Source organism: Rattus norvegicus, chromosome 9, assembly GCF_021556685.1.
Source record: "Rattus norvegicus strain SHRSP/BbbUtx chromosome 9, alternate assembly SHRSP_T2T, whole genome shotgun sequence".
NCBI lineage: Eukaryota > Metazoa > Chordata > Mammalia > Rodentia > Muridae > Rattus > Rattus norvegicus.
Genome location: NC_141542.1, coordinates 77,182,565 through 77,197,590, shown reverse-complemented (window position 1 = coordinate 77,197,590; position 15,026 = coordinate 77,182,565).

Below are 15,026 nucleotides of genomic sequence, written 5' to 3'. Positions count from 1 at the left end.
GCATCCACAGGCAGGCTGACTCGTCCAGAAAACTGCCTCAAAACTCCTTTAAATCTCTAGACATGACAAAGACCAGTTCCCAAACACAAAAGCGCCACTGAGCCTGGGAGTGAAGCTCTCGGGATCCCAGCCATTAGAACTAAACAGAGGAGAAGGCAGGAAGGCAGGAGGAGACTAGGGCTTTAGCCCTGAAAGGAGACCAGACAGATCTTTGAAAGGGGCTTAGGGTTTAAGAGGGACATAAAAGTAGACAAGCAGGGATTAAAGAGAGCATTATTCTGGAAGGTTAAAATCAAGGAGAGGATAGGAATTTGATATGAGAGTTTGATCTAAATTTAAACTCAAGAGCTCAAGGTTCTTTACCCCACACTACTAATTTGGGAAATGCAGCTAAGGCAGGGAGCAGTCACGGTGAGGTTCCAGTGAGCTTGTGTGATTTGAAGTAGGCTCTATCTAGTAGTTTATAACCATTCAGTTCTTGTAGAGCTCCGTTCCTTTACCACTCTATATGGAGAGGGTAGTATTGGAGTCAACAGACCAAAAGGTAAAACTTGTGTTCTGCTTGAAGGTCCATTAACAACCCTTTGATACAGTTTCTGCATTTAAAAGTGGTCTTAACTTATAATCAGCCCATTCACCAAATCTTTTAAAGCTCCCTGAGTCTAGGACAGATTAAAGAAACCATCTCACAAAGAAATTCATTTTGGAAGCTGGAGAGCGGCTCAGCAGTCAAGAGCATTTGCTGCTCTTCCAGAGGACCTGGGTTCAGTTCTCAGCACCTACACCAGGCAGCTCACAACTGCCTGTAACTCACGTTCCAATGAATCTGACTCCCTCTTCTGACATCCGAGAGTATGCATGAAGCACACACGCTACACGCGTGCTACACCTGACAACTGACCAGAGTCTGAAGTCAGCCTTTATTACATAGCAAGTTTGAAACCATCCAAGGGACATGAGACCCAGTTTAAAACAAAAATTATTATAATCGTTTTAAATATTATTATCTGTGTAAAACTATTACTTTGAAAAATATTTCTATTTCAGGTTTATTAATGGGGAATATGAAATAAACAGCAAAAGGTTTGCTATAGGGGTTGGGGATTTAGCTCAGTGGTAGAGCGCTTGCCTAGCAAGTGCAAGGCCCTGGGTTCGGTCCCTAGCTCTGAAAAAAAGAAAAAGAAAAAAAAAGATTTGCTATAGATAAGGAAATCTGCCTCTTGAAATAGTTGTATAAGCAAGTTTGATATCTTACACTCATAATCCCAGGATTTGAGAAGCAGAAGTAGAGGTCACTGAAAATTCAAGGGTAGTCTGGTCTACATAGGAAGTTCCAGAGAGTAAGGCTCTGTCTTTAAAAAATATAAACAAACAAACAAACACTAAACATAAAGGTTTTTTTTTCTCCTCAACCCCACAGAAGTTTTTAACATTTTGTTCTTGTTTTTAAGTTGAGCCTGGTGCCAAAGGCATATAATTCTAACTCCTCGGGAGACTAAGCCAGGAGGGCCACAAATTCAACACCAACAGAGTAAATTCAAGGCCAGCATGGGTAACTGGGAGCCTGTCTCAAATGGTAAAGAGCAAGCTGGGGATAGGGCTCAGAAGTAGATCTATGTCAAGCTATGACCCCGGGTTCAGTTCCCAGTACCATATTTCTAATGTGCATTCCTAGAATGCTATTTGGCATGTAGGAAGAGCCATAAATAGTAAATGTTATGCTATGCTGACACTGAAATGAAACCTTCAAACAAACATTTTTAGCTCAGTACAATTGTGCAAGCCCACGAATCAGGAGGTAGAAGCAGGAGAAAAAAGAATTCAAGGCTAGTCCATGGTACGCAGTGAGCTCCAGGATACTCTAGAGCTACATGGTAAATGCCTGTTTCCAAAAAGAAAGAAAAGAAGAAGGATGAGAGAAAGGAAAATATTTTATTTCCTTAAGAGTTTAAATTTCTACTTAAAACTTTAAAAGTTTGTTGCTCAATGTATAGAGTTTTCAAGTATATAAGATGCAAACGTTCTAGAAAACAAGAATATACAAACAGTCAATACTTCATCGGACACTTGAATTTGTTAAGAGGGCCATTTTGTTATTTAATTCTGAGACCCTGCCTAAAACCTGTTACATAGACCAAGCTATCCTTACACTTGTGGCTATTACAGGTGTGTGTAGGTTGATGTCATTATGCAGGTGAAGGCAGACAAGATAAAATGAGGCCTGTCACTGGAGGAGAAGGAAGGGAGGTGGGAGCAGAGTTTTTAGGAGAGGGAGAAGCAGGAGAAAAGGAACTAGGAGAATCAAGATGGAGATGGGGGATGACCCAGATCCGGGTGGTCTCGAATTACCAAGGTAGCTGGGATGGATTTGTATAGGCAAATTTATCTTATCTAGGTGGGTGGTTTATATCCTTATCAATTGGTTGTGAGTTTATTGTGTGGATGTATTGTGGATTGAGAATTTAACATATAAATCTGATTGATAAGTTACAGTTTATTGAGTCATGATTTCACTGGGTTGTTGGGAGTGTGAGCAAAGTCCGTGGCAGGGAGCCGTGATAGGCCAGCCCATGCTGGACTTCTAGAGCCCTGATTTTACACGGTAGCTGGAACCAGAGAGTTCTGGCTAGCAGAGAGCCGCCGGGAGAGATGCTAATCAGAGATAAATTAGCTCTAGTTCCTATGGCCGGACAGAGCCGGAACTAGCAAGAAAGAGTGATGCCCAGGTCAGGGAGAGCCTGGGAGAGAAGCGCAGAGCGTGTGCGCAGGAACCGGTCGAGCTGCTCCCCACAACCCCCAACAGGTGTGAGTTACCATGCCTGGCCAGGATAAATTAATATTATACATCTTTTACCACAAATTTTTTAAATCTGAGTTCAAATAGTACTTTTATTTAAAAGTAGATTGGGGCTAGTGAGATGGCACACTGCTTTCCCAAAGGACCTGGGTTCAATTTCCAGCACCCATGTCAGGACTGGCAACCATCTGTAACTCCAGTCTCAGAGGATCCAATACCCTCTTCTGGTCTCTGAGGGTACCAGACACACACTTGATCTGCAGACATACATACAGACCAAAAAAAAAAAAAAAAAAAAAAAACTTCATATTTCCTTAAATGACAGCCTGAGGGCACTTGTACTGCTGGAGTAGTTCTGGTTGCTGTAGTAAATAAACGCTGATTGTCAAACAGCTATTACACATTCTAAAACTATAGCTTCTCAATGGCATTTACGGTGGCCAGACAGCTTTCTTTCCAATGGTGACTTACAGCCCCAGTCTCCATGCATGTGTGACTCTAGCTTCCCTAGGACCCAGTTCCATGTTTCTCCAGCTAGACCAAAGAAGAGGAAGGGTTGAGAGAAAGATTGAAGATACTTAAAAACACATCAGCCTTTTAAAAGTCTTGGCCCAGGAGGGCCCATATTCTGCTGGCCAGAATTATCATGTAGCCCCATCTAGATGTAAGAAAGTTTGGGAAATCTAGGCCCCCGACTCAGTAGTCATGTTTTAACAACAGTTCTAGCCATGTGAAGAAAAATACAAGTTGTTAAATTGTCAGCCATCTTAGTAGAGGAATTTTAATCCAGCAATATGGTTACTTTGGCTGGAATGTAGACACATCCTCAGTATACACCCCAAACAATGAAGTTAGTTTGTAGAAGGAAGCACCCATGTTGGTGTCTAATTGAGAGGCAGACAAAGTGACAAATCAGAAAAAGATTTGACAGAATAGAATATGCCCAACTCTCAAGAGAACAGAGATGAAAGAGAGGCACAGAGAGGGAGAAGGAGGCAGTTTTAGCAGGAGAGCTTTGTAGAGACAGGTTGAAGAGAGAACAAGCTAGACACAGATGAAGACAGAATGAGTCAGAGAATGAGAAGGAGCCAGATGATAGCAGATTGCCAGAGTTAGAGGCTAAGGAATGTGATTCAGTCAGAAACTGAAAGAAGCCAGTTTGAACTAGTCAGCTTGAAGAGGAGTTTGAGTCAGAACAGCTGAGTTGACCAGCCAGCCAGAGTTCAGAAAGAACTAGAAAGGGTGAGCATATTCAGCAGGAAGTCTCAGAGGCTGAAAACATTCTAAGCCTAGATAAGATTGTACAGAGGCTAGAAGCTTCCAGGACTAGGCCCAGGTTAGCAGACAGAGGCAGCAAGCCTGAGAGATGGCATTGCATCACTCCTGATGCAACTTTTACACATCCCTGCTACAGCGTTTGAATATAATGTCTGTGAACATGTTTAACCTTAATTTCAAACTACTCACAAAATAGTCACTTTCTACAGCACCCAATAAATGTATTTTAATGGCAAGGAAAAAAAATGTTTTAGGATTCTCTTGTTATTCACTTAAGTTTTGTTGTATCCCATAAAGCAGTGTTTCAATTGTCATCTAAAATCATTCTAGAATCACAAATTTAAAAAACAGCTAATGCTGTTTACTATTACTTCTGAGAACAGTCTTATTTATCTATACAGATTACCTCCATTCAAGTTTTTATTTTATATTTTGATTAGCTTACCAAATACAGACCTCCTTTTGACTTTTTTCATACACCCTTAGTTTTGATGACCTCTCTGACATCCCCATATTCTCCCTTCCACATTTGTACCACATGCTTATTACTACCTCGTAGTAATAAATATTAGAAATCCCAGAGCGGGGGTTTCTTCCTGCCTCAGACCATTTATGTTCCCGGATGAAAGACACACATGGCCTTTATACTTTAATCTGCCTTAGGCAGCACAGTAGCTGGGCGGCTGCCTCCCCTCCATGCTGATAGACTCTACTCCCTATCCATACCCTATTGAATAAAGTATCACTTACTATTTACTATGTCCCATCTGAACTTAATTACCCATCTTAACCCAATTGCGCAGCCCTCTGGGCCATGTTCTGCTGTCCCCTAGCCCATGACAGCTCTCCTTCTCTCTCCTGCACATTCTTCTTCTTGCATGGTGGCTTCTCTCTTTTTTACCTCAACACAACCTATGTTTCTTCTGCCCAGTTATTGGCTGATGGCATCATTATTCACCGATTAGAATTAACTCGGGGGCAGGGTCCCAGGGACCATGTGCAATCTCTAGGTCTTGGGGGCCTGCACTTAGCATTACAATAGACAGGAAAAGACAAAACCTCAACTCTACCCTCCTATTACTCCAGTCCCTTAAAGGCGCTTCCCCCCTTTCATAAACACATTCTGTTTTTTTCTGGACTCCACAAGCATTCATTCCCTCATAAATACACATACAGAAAGGTAGGTGGTGACACACACCTTTAATCCAAACACTGAAGAGGCAAAGGCAGGTGGATCTCTGTGAGTTGGAGGCCAGCCTGGTCTACAGAGTGAGACTCTGCTCTGCACAGCCACAAAGTCCATTGGGCCTTTTAGGAACAAAACTTTGGTACTTTAGTTTTGTTGGAGATGTCACAGGCAGATGAGCTCCTTTCAAAACCTTTTCTCCCTTTAGATGTGTCTGTTTCGTTTTATGTGTATGAATGTCTTGCCTGCACGTATGTCTGCACGCCATGTGTACCTGATGCCCAATGAAGTCAGAAGAAAGTGTCAGTTCCCCCAGGACCATGGATACAGACATTTGTGAGCCATCATGCAGTTACTGGGTATTGAACCCTGACCTTTGCAAGATCAACAATTGCACTTAACCACTAAACCTTCTCTCCAGCCCCTGGTGAGCTCTTTCTTGATGGAGCTGTATGAGAGCTTCTTTTGGATGAACTCAGAACTTTAACATCAGGAACATTTAAAGTCCCAGACAAAACCCAGACAATCCTCAGGGCCCTCTGTCTCCTAACTCCTTTGCCCAGCACAGGTTATGTACTCACATCTCAGTCCTAACTTTACCTCTCTTTCCTCCAAGATTCACAGGTATTTATTATAATGGCCCATCCCTACCCATGTGTCCAGAGTGCTTTCTTTAACTTCACTTACAATTCAAAGTGCACACTCAGGAGCCCCAGAGGCATGCCCAGTCAGCATGTACTGCTTTAAATGGTATGTTCAGATGATGTTGTATTTTTTAGACATCTACCTGTTGCATCATTCTTTACTTAAAGTCATGTTCTCTTCTAGATGATCCTGCTGTGGGCTGAATCACAGAGCTCATAGTTATTAGCGCTCCACGAGCCCCTCACTCCAACTTTACAATGTAGATCCATCATTTTAATAGACGTTTTAATCAACCTTTGAATGAGGGTATAAACTTTGCAGTTATCCAAGAGAAACCTCGTAAAAACAGTCAGTGTTTCCTTTCTTGGTTTATGTAATGGAAGACACCGTCTTTAGTGCTTTCAAACAGTGGGATGAAATTTTAAGAGAGAGCTGACAACGGAAGAGTAGCTTCTCAGCCTTCAAAATGCTCCACGCCTTAAACTATGACTGTTCCTGGCTCTAGGGCATTCGGGGTAACTGAAAATCACCATTCTGTGGGTTTTCTTCTGTTTGGGTTCTTTGTTCCTTCATGCCAGTCACCAGCATCCCTTGTTCCCAGTCTCTTACTTTCCATGGAGATTTTAGCTTGATTTCCTCTCTCGCTCTGTTTCTCTGCTTCTTTCTTTCGTTCTTTTACAGCAAACAGCAGAAATCCCAATGATCATTTAGTCATGAAGGTATTAATCTTACTCATTCAACAAGAAATCTGGAGAGAGGCCCTTCAGGACCAGAGCAATTACTGCAATGTCAAAGAGCCAACCTGCTCCTCTCCGGTCCCACGATCCTCACCACACTGCCTGTATAGAGTTCACATACTGCACGGCACCTGCTTGGTTCTCTTTTGTTCTCCCTTCTACCCACCACCTGCCGAGGCTGTTCATGCTTAGTCCATGACTGCATGGCTGTTAAGATCAGGAGACTCCTTACATGAACAGCTTTCCATCGATTTAGCTGAAGTCACCTTCAAAGGGCCTGCTTTATGTCAAGTACAGAGTCTGAAGCACTGAGATCCCAAGTCCTTTAAGCTGGAAAGTCGGACTCACAAGCCAGCTTTGGGATACAACTCAGTGTTCCACCCCTTCACTGAATTATGCTCCTTGGGGTATATTAGTGCATGGTAAGACTTCACTTAATGTTTTTTATGAATGAATGAATGAATGAATGAATGAATGAACGAACAAACTAACAAATGAAAATGTCTACCTGGTAGATGTGGCTTTAAATGAGAAGATTATGCAAAGCCAAAAATTTAGAGGGAACAATCTATAATTCTTTATTCTGTGTGATACTGGGAACGCAAGTTTCTACGTGATAAAACTTCTTACTAATGATTTGTTCTTCAGTTGTCTCCCGTTGCTATGCTGCTTAGAGAAGACTGGAGGATAAGAATTTTCTCCTCTTTCTTAGAGGTTTGGAGAACCAAACACACTCACGTCACACAGACAGTGATAATCTTTCAGTTAGCCATCCATTCGTGCCGTTCCAGCGTCCCTGAGTCCGTGAGTTATGATCTGTAGGCGTGGATAATTATCAGTAGATGCACCTGTCTTCTTGAGAACAACTTTAAGGAACTGTGACCTAACCAAGGAGCCACACAGTTTAAGCACACACTGATATTTAGGTAAAGGGCATCATCTCTTTGAACAATATCTAAAGGAAAACCATTTGTTACACAAATAAAAGCGTTAAAGTGCCAAAAGCGGTTAAGAAAAAAAAAGCCCTTTTGCTTTGCAAAAGGGTTTTTGCAAATGCTCTATGTGGATGGCTGTTCAAACGAGGGTGTCTAAAGATGCGTGAAGGGCTTCAGCAGCGTCTCATCATCACGGTGACTGTCAAGAAGCTTTGCAGCACACACACACACATACGGCCCCACACTACCATGCTATTCTAATTACAACTTCTACCACACAGCAAAGGGACAGAGAGTGAGAAAGTCTCCTGAGAAAAGGGAGTTCCCTCCATCTTGCTTTGTAGACATGCAAGCGTCTAGGAAATGGAAAACAGAGCAAAGGCTACTGCAGCAGCAGGAAATGGTCACTGGTGACACTTTTGGTAGTTTTTTGCCTCGTTCTTTGCTGAATAATTTTAGGAATAAAAAAATTAGAAAGTATTAGTTAGACAAATATATGTGAGTACATTTTCTAGAAACTGTCGTATATCCTTGTAATAAAACTGGTTGTAACTTGGCTGAATCACAATTTTAGAATAAAGAGTTTAGCTTTTCCACCAACAGCCACTAATGGACTTTATCCCCACCTCCCGTGTGTGTGTGTGTGTGTGTGTGTGTGTGTGTGTGCGCAAGAGTGCATGTGAGTGTGCATGTGTCTGTCTCTGTCTGTCTCTCTCCCTGTCTCTCTCTTTCTCTGTTCTCTCTCTCTCTCTCTCTCTCTCTCTCTCTCTCTCTCTCTCTCTCTCTCTCTCTCTCTCTGAAATAGACTCTTATACTGTAGCTCAGGCTGTCCTGGACCTCACTATACAACTACACAGCTCAGACTGGCTTCAAACTAACAGCAATCCTCCTGCCTCAGCATTTCCAGTGTTGATATCATAGAAATAAGCCACAACTGGCAACTATTGAAAATTTCTAACTCTGTCAACTGACCCAGCTTGTAGGTGCTCAAAATTAACATTTTAGAGATTTGTAAGGATGGCTGGATACTGACTAATTTGCTGATCAACTCTTTGCCATTAAGTCTTCAGGCAAAACATATTTCCTGTTAACTCAGCTACTGGTAAAGACTGCTGGTATTTTATGCCTTCGTTTTCCTGGTCCATAACCAGAGGCCGTAGCCCCTTTGTGCTTCTTTGCTGGAGGGAGCATGTCACAAGGAAGAAAGCAGAAGTTTCTTGCAGGATACTTCTCTTCTGGGTTTGTGTTTTCAACCTCCTAAACTCACAGCAAAACCTATGCTGGACCTGGTGGAAGGAAAGGAGAACTGAGTTTGCTCCCAGGGAGGAAGGTAGGTCCCTGGGATGTAAAAGGCGGCAGAGCGCTGCCCCTCTCCCACCTCCTTTCCTCTCATACTGCCTCCCTAGAGGCACCTAAGCATTCTAGCTCACTAAAATGCCTGTCCCTAGCAACAGTGTTCTAATGTTGTGACCCTTTAATACAGTTCCTTATGTTGTTCTGACCCCGTGTTGTGGTGACCCCCAACCATAAAATTATTTTCATAGCTACTTCATAACTGAAATTTTGCTACTGTTATGAATTGTAATATAAATATCTGTGTTTTCTGACATTCCTGGGAAGGACCCTTTCAACTCTCTCTTAAAGCAGTCAAGACTCTGGTGGAATTTTGGGGGTCACATAAGTATACTATCGTTTCATCTGCAAATAGTGATATTTTGATTTCTTCCTTTCCAATTTGTATCCCTTTGACCTCCTTTTGTTGTCTAATTGCTCAGGCTAGGACTTTGGATACTATATTGGGTAGAGAGAGAGAGTGGGTAGCCTTGTCTATTCTCTAATTTTAGTGGGATTGCTTCAAGCTTCTCTCCATTTAGTTTGATGTTGGCTACTGGTTTGCTGTATATAGCTTTTACTATGTTTAGGTATGGGCCTTGAATTCCTAATCCTTTCCAAGACTTTGATCATGAAGGCTTGCTGAATTTTGTCAAATGCTTTCTCAGCATCGAATGAGATGATCATGTGTTTTTTTTTCCTTTCAATTTGTTGTTTGAGTGGATTACATTGATGGATTTCCATATATTGAACCATCCCTGCATCCCTGGGATGAAGCCTACTTGATCATGATGGATGATCATTTTGATGTGCTCTTGGATTCGGTTTGAGAGAATTTTATTGAGTATTTTTGTGTTGATATTCTCAAGAGAAATTGGTCTGAAGTTCTCTTTGTTGGGTCTTTGTGTGGTTTAAATATAAGCATAATTGTGGCTTCATAGAACAAATGGACTAGCGCTCCTTCAGTTTCTATTTCGTAGAATAGTTTGGATAGTGTTGGTATTAGTCTTATTTGAAGGTCTGATAGAATTCTCCACTAAACCCATCTGGTCCTGGGCTTTTTTTGATTGGGAAACTTTTAATGGCTGCTTCTATTTCTTTGGGAGTTATGGAACTATTTTGATGGTTTATCTGATCCTGATTTAACTTTGGTACCTGGTATCTGTCTAGAAAATTGTTCATTTCATCCAGATTTTCCAGTTTTGTTGAGCATAGGCTTTTGTAGTAGGGTCTGGTAATTTTTTTTAATTTCCTCAGATTCTGTTGTTATGTCTCCCTTTTCATTTCTGATTTTGTTAATCTAGATACACTCTCTGTGACCTCTGATTAGTCTGACTAAGGGTTTGTCTATCTTGTTGATTTTCTCAAAGAACCAGCTCCTGGTTTTGTTGATTCTTTGTATAGTCCTTTTTGTTTCTACTTGGTTGATTTCAGCCCTGAGTTTGATTATTTCCTGCTGTCTACTCCTCTTGAGTGTATTTACTTCTTTTTGTTCTAGAGTTTTCAGGTGTGCTGTCAAGCTGTTTGTGTATGCTCTCCCCAGTTTCTTTTTGGAGGCACTCGGAGCTATGAGTTTTCCTTTAAGCACTGTTTTCATGGTATCCCGTAAATTTGGGTATGTTGTACTTTCATTGTATTAAATTCTAAAAAGTCTTTAATTTCTTTATTTCTTCCTTGACCAGGTTATCATTGAGTAGAGCGTTGTTCAGCTTCCATGTGTGTGTGTGCTTTCTGGTTTGTTGTTGTTGTCGTTGTTGTTGTTGTCGTTGTTGTTGTTGAAGACCAGCCTTAGTTAGTGGTGATCTGATAGGATGCAAGGGATTTTTTCCAATCTTCTTGTAACTATTCAGGCCTATTTTGTGACCAATTATATGGTCAATTTTGGAGAAGGTACCACGAGGTGCTGAGAAGAAGGTACATTCTTTTATTTTAAGATGAAATGTTCTACAGGTATCTGTTAAATCCATTTGGTTCATAACTTCTGTTAGTTTCATTGTGCCTCTGTTTAGTTTCTGTTTCCATGATCTGTCTATTGATGAGATACCCAAGATACAATTTACAGACCACATGAAGCTCAAGAAGAAGAAAGACCAAAGTGTGACTGCTTCAGTCCTTCTTAGAAGGGGGAACAAAATAATCACAGGAGGAAATATCGAGACAAAATGTGGAGCAGAGACTGAAGGAAAGGCCATCCAGAGACTGCCCCACCTGGGGATCCTCCCCATATATAGTCACCAAACCCAGACACTCTTGCGAATGCAGACAGAAGCCTGATATAGCTGTCACTTGAGAGGCTCTGCCAGAGCCTGACAAATACAGAGGTGGAGGCTTGCAGCCAACCATTGGACTGAGAACTGGGTCCCCAATGGAGGAGTTAGAGAAATAACTGAAGGAGCTGAAGGGGTTTGAAACCCCATAGGAAGAACAACAATATCAACAAACCAGACCCAACTCCCCCCCCCCAGAGCTCCCAGGGACCAAATCACAAACTGAAGATTACACATAGGGTGACTCATGGCTCCAGCCACACATGTGCAGAGGATGGCCTAGTTGGGCACCATTGGGAGGAGAGGCCTTGGTCCTGTGAAGGCTCGATGCCCCATTGTAGGAGAATGCCAGGGTGGAGAAGTGGGAGGGAATGGGTGGGAGAGATTGGATGGGGGTTGCCAAAGGGGAAACCAGGAAAGGGGATAACATTTGAAATGCAAATAAAGAAGATATCCAATAAAAGAAAAAAAGGCAGTCATGACCCACAGATGGAGAGGAGTCAAGCAGTGAGTGCTTCCAGGGAACCCCTCATGGACTGATGGTGGAAGGGACCTGTGGCTGTGTAAAGTTGTGAGCTTGCTAAGCAGGGGGATAAGGGACAAGGGGGGAATGCCCCTTGGTGACTAAGGTTGGATTTCTCTGGCCCCAAAGAATAAGGGACTCAGTTTTATAATAGCCAGAAGCTGGAAAAAACTCAGATGCCCTTCAACAGAGGAATGGATACAGAAAATGTGGTACATCTACACAATGGAATATTACTCAGCTATCAAAAACAATGACTTTATGAAATTCGTAGGCAAATGGTTGGAACTGGAAAATATCATCCTGAGTGAGGTAACCCAATCACAGAAAAACACACATGGTATGCACTCATTGATAAGTGGCTATTAGCCCAAATGCTTGAATTACCCTAGATGCACAGAGCACATGAAACTCAAGACGGATGACCAAAATGTGAATGCTTCACTCCTTCTTTAAAAGGGGAACAAGAATACCCTTGGCAGGGAATAGAGAGGCAAAGATTAAAACAGACACAGAAGGAACACCCATTCAGAGCCTGCCCCACATGTGGCCCATACATATACAGCCACCCAATTAGACAAGATGGATGAAGCAAAGAAGTGCAGGCCATCAGGAGCCGGATGTAGATCTCTCCTGAGAGACACAGCCAGAATACAGTAAATACAGAGGCGAATGCCAGCAGCAAACCACTGAACTGAGAACAGGACCTCCGTTGAAGGAATCAGAGAAAGGACTGGAAGAGCTTGAAGGGGCTCGAGACCCCATATGAACAACAATGCCAAGCAACCAGAGCTTCCAGGGACTAAGCCACTACCTAAAGACTATACATGGACTGACCCTGGACTCTGACCCCATAGGTAGCAATGAATATCCTAGTAAGAGCACCAGTGGAAGGGGAAGCCCTGGGTCCTGCTAAGACTGAACCCCCAGTGAACGTGATTGTTGGGGGCAGGGCGGTAATGGGGAGAGGATGGGGAGGGCAACACCCATAAATAAGGGGAGGGGAAGGGGTTAGGGGGATGTTGGCCTGGAAACCGGGAAAGAGAATAACATTTGAAATGTAAATAAGAAATACTCAAGTTAATACAAAAAATTAAATTAACTCCAAAAACCCAAACAAAAATAGTGTTTTGGGTTTTTATTATTATTCCACATAGGAGCATTGCAGGATTAAGATACATAGCCAGAACTAATGAATGCAAGTGTTTGAAATCATAAGAAGAGAAGACTTTTCACCAACAACCGAAAGGCTTTGTTTTTAAATCTGGTTGTTGTTTATTTAGGGTTTTGTTTTGTTTTTAGTTTCCCCTGTGGCGAAGCATACGTTAGGATATTTGAGGATGCGGCTCTGGAGCACATATGATGCTTTCAGCATCTCACCACTGTACATTTAACTGTGCGATCCTATACCATCCCTCAGGACTCCCCCATTCACACAACCAATCATTTCTTCCCTCACTCACTCGTTCCCAGACCCACAGACACCATCCATTGTTTGTGTGTGTTTCCTGTAACGCACTCCTGCACAGTGCTTTTCCTTGGCTCTAATAATATTCAGTTTCCAACTTCCGCTGTAGGTTGTGAAGTCCGTAAGATAAAAGCTTTGAAAGGATTTCTTCTTCCTGGTGCCATGGTAAACCCACTATTTGTTCAAGTTCTACAAGTTAGTATAAAGACAAGAACAGCGAGTGGAAATATTAACCCTGATCCGGCATGATCCAGTACTATTGTCAACCCAGCCTCTCTCCTCTGTATTGAAACCCAAGTGGAGATTGAGAAGTTACTGCAGAAAGAGAGGCAAAGAAGGAAGAGGGGAAACTTCCCCTTGCTGTTACTTCCAGAGCACAATTTGGTGGTCTCCCCAGTATTGCCTTGAAGTGCATAAAATATGATACTTGCATTACAACTTCTGAGAAAAGAGCATCAATGTCTTGGCACAGAATATTGCTAAGTATTGGGGGTCATCTGTTTTGTTTTTATGTCATTTTTGTTGTTTAGCTTTTTGATATATGCTATAGGGTGAACATTTACACCCCCTCTTGTTAGAAAAGAGGCAGATATGATATCAAAGACAGAAAAGGGTTATATCTGAGCATAGTTATGGGTCCCTCCCCCTTGGAAGAAAACATATTAACAAATCAAAGGTTTTCTAACTTATCCCTGTATGTGTTTGAAGAATCCTTTCCTTTAGTGGAGGAAACAATAAACAAAATCTGTATGTTGAATGAAGTATTTTAATGTCATTAAAATTATTTTCTTCCTTCTTAATAGCATTAGGCACCCTTATTCTGGTGTCAAAGTGTTTGTTTGTGTGTTTGTTTTTGAGGCCTCCACGTACATCCCAATTCCTGCCGAGAAGCTTAGCTCTGGTCGACCAGTCACCTTAAAGGGAAGACTCTTTGTCTCTCTTTTGCTTTCTGTGTTCTTGCAACTTAATAATTCTGGCTTCTTTTCTTCATTTTTAATTTTTGTCTGTGGAGATGATGGGAAAGCATGCTACTAGAAGTGACAACATCAGGTCACCAAACTGTCCTTCAATACAGTAGGCCACAGTGCTTCCTTCTACTGGGGACTGTAGCCTGAGCTATTTCTTAACATGTTGTATAATCAATCAATAGATCTATAAGTAAAGTTTTCGTTTGCATTTTTTAAGACAGGGTCTCATATAGCCCAGCCTGTCTCTAAGCTTACTATACAGTTTAGGTTGACCTTGAACTCCTAATCTTCCTGCTTTCACCTTCTCTGTACTGGGATGACAGGTGTGCACCACTACACCCAGATTTGAGTGCAATTTTAAAATACTTACCATGTCCTTGTCATCATAGACTGATAATCTACCTAGAGTAACCTCAAACTACAAAACATAGTCCCCCGAGCGAGATGCATGACACGGACCTTACACAATATAACCATTTGGAGAAGGTTGATTTGGGGGACTTCATGGAGGTGGCTGGCAAGATTGACAGGAGACAGATGAGCAGGGAAAGAGCAAGAGACAGTTCAGGGAAGAAGTGAGAGGAATCAAGAGCAGACATAGAAGGAACCCAAGAACTAAGAAAAGAGAATGACACGGGGCTGGAGAGGGAAAGACTAAGGCTTTGAAGCTAGCCAGAAAAGCTAACTTGAGACTGCTACAGGCAATGGGGAACTGCTGCAGCCTTCAAAACATACCTATTCCCATCTCTGATCTGTTTTTTGTTTGTTTGTTTGTTTGTTTGTTTTGCGAAGAACAGAAGCAGCCATTTAGGGTACAAAGGAGAAGCTATAAGTTCATATATCCAATCTGGACCAGACAAAAATGTGACTGCCCCTCAGAAACACTGAAC